This window comes from Frankliniella occidentalis, unplaced genomic scaffold, assembly GCF_000697945.3.
Source record: "Frankliniella occidentalis isolate FOCC.00 unplaced genomic scaffold, Focc_3.1 Scaffold23, whole genome shotgun sequence".
Lineage (NCBI taxonomy): Eukaryota > Metazoa > Arthropoda > Insecta > Thysanoptera > Thripidae > Frankliniella > Frankliniella occidentalis.
The window spans coordinates 1766846-1773317 of record NW_026267153.1 but is presented as its reverse complement, the minus strand read 5'-3'; the positions used below and the strand labels follow the sequence as shown (position 1 = coordinate 1773317).

The 6472-nt window shown below is 53.0% G+C and overlaps 1 protein-coding gene across 2 annotated transcripts in view; it reads right to left on the bottom strand.

Annotated features, from left to right (window-relative positions):
- LOC113205073 (roundabout homolog 2-like) overlaps nt 1-6472 on the bottom strand; it is a 196423-nt gene that overhangs the window by 92966 nt on the left and 96985 nt on the right. The window contains exon 1 of one of the 2 annotated variants that reach the window (XM_052264993.1): nt 1040-1172. The exons of the other annotated variant lie outside the window; for it this stretch is intronic. The gene's annotated coding sequence lies outside the window, so the exon portion shown is untranslated. Of the gene's footprint in view, nt 1-1039; nt 1173-6472 lie in introns of those variants that run through there. 2 annotated transcript variants of the gene reach the window in all.

Sequence of the window (6472 nt, the reverse complement as noted above, 5' to 3'; positions counted from 1 at the left end):
TTCCGAGCAATATTCACCATAAGATTCGAGCAGAAACATATGAAAAAGCCGGGAATGACACAGTGCTTCACTATTCGCAACAGTACCCGCTCAGCGTGCACATATCGGTACCTCCTATCAATATGCGCTTATAATTCATTAGGCTAAACGTACCCGCTCATCACCTCGGGTTCTAAACACAACCGCTTACCTGCGCGGGTCCTACAAAGAACCGCTCATCTGCTCGCGGCCGGGGCGCTGGTTAGGTTAGGTTGCCCCTCGTATTTACTTTAATATCACCCAATATCGGAGGCTTTTGCCGGTTATAGCAGTTTAAAAACGGTGTTCCAGTACAGACGAGAGAGTCGGTTACATTTTTTGTTTCTTAATTAGAGCTCAGCGCCTAGATACATCCATTGAAATCTGGGAATCACCCGCCCGTATTTCAGAAAGATAAGCGGTTCTGTGTAGGACCCGTGCAGATGAGCGGTTCTGTTTAGAGCCCTAAGTAATGAGCGGGTCTGTGTGGACTAAAAACAAATAAGCGCATATTGATAGGAGGTACCGATATAAGACATTTGTATGGGAAAGAGTTGCTGTGCGTAGAAGGTGAAATTGCTCGTCAACTCTGACGAGTGACACCCGAGTGACACCCGGGTGACAACAGAGAGACGGTTGTGATATTGCAGCCCCACTGCTGCTGCTTGCTGCTTCCCCCAGCAGCACAGCTGACGGGCGTGAAATAGTCAAGACACCGTCGTCTAACAATGAGACCATGGCAAGGCAAGCCCTGCTCCCGGGACATGAAGGGAAAACATTACTAGAGGCAAGACACACAATAACTGGGGGGCTCATGTCGCAGCAGTCGCCCTCCTTACCGATACTCGTAGGCCCACTCGTCACACAACTCAAACAGGTCCGCACCGCGAGTGTCTGTATCCTTGACACCGCAGCAGAGTTGTTCGAAACACAAGTTGAAGAGGGCGGAAAAAATATACAGTAATCCTTTCTTATCCTTGAGGCAAACGAGCGACGAACACAGACAAAAACACACACACACCTTCACTGAGTATCACAGCGAACGGCAGGTATCCTTTGGCACAGAGTCGTGACGGAGATCGCGCGGGAGGGGATCGGTCGGCTCACGGCACCGACTGGCGTGACCCGACGCTCACTGCGGCTCGCAAGCAACTGACTAAACTCAGCGTCGAGTCGAATCGGGCGAGCCGACGCCGAGCGCCGCCGGCCCAGAGAGGAGGAGGGGGGAGGTAGACAGACGTGTGGTGCGGCGGGCAGGGGTGGTAGTCTCGTGGCGCGCGCCACTGCCAGCCCGCCCGCCCGTGCTGCTGGGGGAGGATGCAGCGGCCGGCCCGGGAACTACACCACCCGGGTCCAAAATGTATAGGACGGCGATCTGGAGGAAGGTGCATCAAGTCACAATTTCAGTCACAGTGTGGTCCGGGCTTGCCTACCGCCGCTCACCACGGCATCTTATGGCTCCGTGTGAGTATGCAACCCACCCGCACATAGGCACAAGAAAGGATGGGGTCTGTGGACCACCCAGTATGTACACACATGGATTTGCAAAGTGACTGAAATGTTCACGCTCTACTTCGATTCCTGAATCCAACATTTAGAAAATAACGCATGATATCAAATCTTTTGAGTCCAGGATTACCGCCATCGCCGTCATAAATCGACATCAAAACCAACTCTTTCAGACTGAGAAGAAAACTCCGCTCCCCGCTCATACGGATGCTAGTACACAATACAGTATGAGTTTATCAGGGGGGGAGGGGGGAGCTCACTCTATAGTAATTAGCAATAGCACAGAGCACAGGAGGGGACGGAGTGGGGGGGGGGCAGCAAGGCAGCGCAGGACAAAAGCCTTCCCTTACTTGACTTTGCCCCGAGGGCTGATCGACGCTGAGGTGGTCCAAGACGACCTCCCGGTCACGTGGTCGCGCTTTGATAGAGACTCCCGAGCCCCCGCTGCGGGGGGATTAGCCGTGTCACGCGCTGCTCCCCTCCAAATTAATCGGAGCCGGGAGCCCCTTTTTCTCACATCAATAATAATAATCATGGCGATACAGAATTATTATTGTTGTTGTTGTTGGTTGGGATAAGTGACCGAACCCAAGTTCGAGGATCTTCCACCACACTGCTACTGCCGGTGCGGGGAAGTCCTCCTCGACCCTATATTGTACAGCCTCACAAAAGCCCATGACAAAAAGTAAGAAATACACTTTTGGGGATTATGTCACTCTCAAATGGGATAGGATAAGAGCTGCAAGCAACACAAGAGTGTCCATTTTTCACCCGTTGAATTTTGACCATATTATTTTTCACTATCACAGTCATGTTGTTGGGCTTTGCAACCTATTTACCTCACACGCAAATCCGCGGCTGGCTTTTCCGCGGAAACTCGCCCCAGCCGTCAGCAGCAGTTTAATCCGTCTGCGGTACAGACCATGAACTAAACATACCTCACGTAACCAATCCTTCTCCTCCCTTCCACTTCCCAAAGCTCGTCCGTCCTGCTGCAAAGAAAGTTGGTTGCAATCGGAAGTACACAGTACCTACAGAGTTGAAAGCAGAACACTGCAACGCATAGGGAGAGCGCTGCTAGCGCTATGTCTTCGAGGCTTATGATTCGAGGCTCTCGCAGGTGACCAAGCAGTGGTTTTGGAAGACTTTCCTCTACATTGTCAGCTGGACGCATGCTCCTTTAAATTCAGCGCCGGATTATAACGTCCGCAATCTCATTGCTTGCCGATCGTTTCTTCTTCCTCTGCGCACCCACCCTAGAGGCGCTCTCAGCCGCCACGAGGTCCCAGGCCCCTACGGCCCCCCAGGGGTCGCTGAAGCACGCGCCTATTAACCTGGACCACTTTACCCCCTACTCTCCACCACTCCATTTCGCCCCCTCTCTCTCACTCTCTCTCTCCTTTTATTTTTTCCTGAGCTTGTTTCACCTTAGCCCCCTCCACTTTAGCCTCTCGACTCCATCCTGTTCTAGATTTTAAAGGTTTTCCTTGTTTCTCCGTTGCTCTACTGAGAGCGGAGGCCTAGCACAAGTGTGTGGATTCTGTTTGAATGTAGAGCGACACCCAACGAATTTAGAGAGCAAATTTCTCCTCTATGTTACACTTAGGGTCGTCGGAGGGTGCGGCGGAGCAGCATCTTGCAAGGAAGCTTGAAGACGCGATCATCGGTGGCAATTTCCGTCGCAGAGCGGCCTTCTGCGCAAACTCACGCCATTAGAACGTGGGGGCGGGGGAGAGGGGGGCAGCGGCAAGTCAACTTAGCTCTTGCGTGCGGCTTGCCACACTAGGACTACAGCTCACACTCCAGCCAGGCTCCAGCTCCATCTCGAAGGCCCCCTCCCCTCCCCCATCCCAGGGCCTCATGGCCTAGTCATCCCCGCCCCTTTCCTTGGCGGAAGATGCATGGCGTCAGGAAGTCATCCCCCACGCGTTGAGCGGGGTAGGCAACATGCCTTACGTCCTGGCGGTCTCACCTCTCCACTCCACCCCTATAAGCTTTTAAATTATTAACCAACGTCGTAAGTTGGCTCCATGGGGGGGGGGGGGGTAGCGACCCTCGTTTTCGGACCGTTAGGCATTAGCGACGCGGACTTGAAGATTCGCCGCATAAAATACTTCCTGGGACAACAGTTTTGTTTACGTGTATCCTTGTCTCGTGTCCACTCGGGGCCCCCCATCTCCTCAGCACTATGCGCTGTCGGGTCGGGAGCTTGTTCCAATGTTCCAGCATGACCCGCGAGTAGTGCGTCTCCGAGAGCGCCGGCCTGTCACCCGCCGCCGCCAAGACAATGCCGCGGAGGAGCAACTATATCTGGCGCTATCGCGCCATCTGATTTCGGCACATATTCTTCTTGTTTCCCCCCAGTTCCCTGTTCCTCCTTCCTCTGAGTGGCGCACAACAGGGAAGCAAGTCACTGCCGGAAGTTTTCCGGAGCTCTTTTTGTCAGCTCCGGTGGTGATGGCCCCCTGATCTGTCCACAAAGGGCGCACATGAGTAGAACGGAGCGGCGTGACGGCAAAACTTATTGTGAGAAGCTCCAAATGGAAGAAGTAGTGCCCCGGAAAGAAAGAGGCAGAAAGAAGCTGCGGGGACGCTTTCGGCTGAGCTGATGTTTTTGGCAAAGTCTTGCACAGCAGACAGCTACCTACACCAGCAGGCCAGGCTTGTTTGAGTTTTGTTTGCGGGTACTCTACGGCGAACACGTGGTTAGCGTTAGAAATCGAACTCATCCTGACACACAGTAGCAGGTTTACTTGACGTGTTATCGCCTCCTTGGCATGCTTCACTCTCTGCTCAGAGTATGTGGTTGCCTGCTCAGCTTTAAGACGCAACAAAGTAGTAGACAAGAACACAATCACTTTGCACTACCGCCTTAACCCGTCCTCGTTTTCGCAAACGACCAACTCGATTTTCCTACAATTTCGAAACTCTTCTGGTCCGGAAAGTACAAAAAGAAACAGTGGCAGGTATAATCCCTATACGCTACGAGGGGCCTAACTGCAGCAGCGATTCGACACGCTCAGACCTTTGGCAGTGCGCCCACGGCCACCCACACGCAACTTGGGGAGGGGTGGCTCGCGTCGAGGAGAGAATAAGGGTTAAGCGCGTTCTTAGTCACGGCTACCGTTTCGAAATTAGAAGCGAGCGAGGGAATAGGGCCCAACAACTTTCTGTGCGAGTTTCAATGAGAGTGCGTAAACCGTAAGTCACATTGGCGTAAACACAAAACACCGTGAGCACAGACCGGCGTACTGCAGTGAATTATTTGGCGGCGGCCCACCAGGCTACGTTTCACACATCGAGAGAGCCTGTTTAATGGAAGAGAGTAAATGACACCAGACCTTGTAATTGCTGGTCGAAATTAAGCGGCAGTGTAGCAGCGTAGTAGTATACACCCCCCTGGCCACACATGCACGTGTTAATCCAGGAATAGAAGTCTCCTTTTGTCTTCTAATTCCGCTACAGTTTGTTTGCCCTTCTGTCTGGTCATTACTCCCTGGGGATTATGAACAGACTGCTCCGCGCAGCTCCTGAAGACTTCGGCCCCATTGTTGTGATCTCGCCCTAATGGAACGACGCGCCGCGATGTCTATTCTTGTCCGACCAAAAACTTGTCATAACTTTTCCTTTTCCTCTCCCGCCGACGTTCGAGCGGACTGTGAGCGGACTCCAAAGGCCACAGTGTGTGCAAATGGAGGCATCCAGGCATGATGATTGGAGGGTAGTGACTTAGGAAACTAACGTCTTAACCCTCTTTGAACTTGAACTTGAATGCCCAGGTCCCAGGTGCTCGAGTCAATGTAATCTCCAAATGGTTGTAATGTGACTGATTACGCCACAATGTAACGTGGTCACACAAGGGCTTAAATACGTCACCGTTCAAGGTAATAACAAGGCCTAAGAGATTTTAAAAGCATCTGTCACTCCATAAAGTGGGAGAAAATTAGGCTGATGATAGGCCGGTTATGACGCTCAGGAGATTTTACGACGAGTCACAAAAGGACATCAAAATCGCAAAGAAGATAGGTGCTGCGTGTGTCGTTGCCTTTTAGGCAAGGCGACAGCGGCCGTGACACTGACACTGCGGGTCCGAGACGGGTCCAGCCGGCCGGGACGAGCAAGGCGGGGCTCTCGAGGAGAGGAGGAAGCAGCCTGAGTCAACAAGACTGACGTGAAGAGGCCTGGAGGAGGATGAAGAAGCGGTGGGGGCAGATGTCGCGTGGCTGGCGGGCACGGGTGGACAGGGCCGGACAGGGGACGGGGCGGCTGCCCGGCAGTGTCTGTCTGTTCAGGACGCCGTCGACGGTCAAACGGGGCGTGAGCTATTGCCGGCGAGAGCCTTACCGCCCTGGACTATCCCGCTGGTGCCGACGGAAACTGCACTGCGGCTACATCGTGAAATCTACAAGATTACCATACAAAACTCTGAAACCACCAACATGTGACGTCTGTGTGTTTGTAAACACGTTGCAAAGCTGACTACAAATATTACTTTTAATCTCACTTTTAAATCGATAAACGAGTGCTATTTTGCGGGAAATGGCCGCGACGGTCAATGACACAACCAACCCTCCAGCGGGACTGGGCCCTGGCCGGGTCCACCTGGTCCGCTCAAAGCCAAATCACAAGACCAATATTTGCCCCGGGTGAGAGGCTGGCTGGGGACGGCTCGACTCGCCCCTCCTCTCTACTCTTTGGTCGTGCGGCACACCGCCGGCCGGCGACGGCCAGAGAGCGGCGCCCCATAGCCCTCCCAATCATGATTAAACGTATAGAGAAGGACGCCGCGCTACGTCGTGTGTTTGCTCCAGACTCCCCACGGGACCGAACTACTTCATCTCTCCTCTTCTCCTTTCTCCTTCTATCCCGTATGCCCATTTCATGCAATCTATACGTTCACCATTCCTGTAAATGATTTGTTTGTGAGTAAGAATGAGCAAGTTTG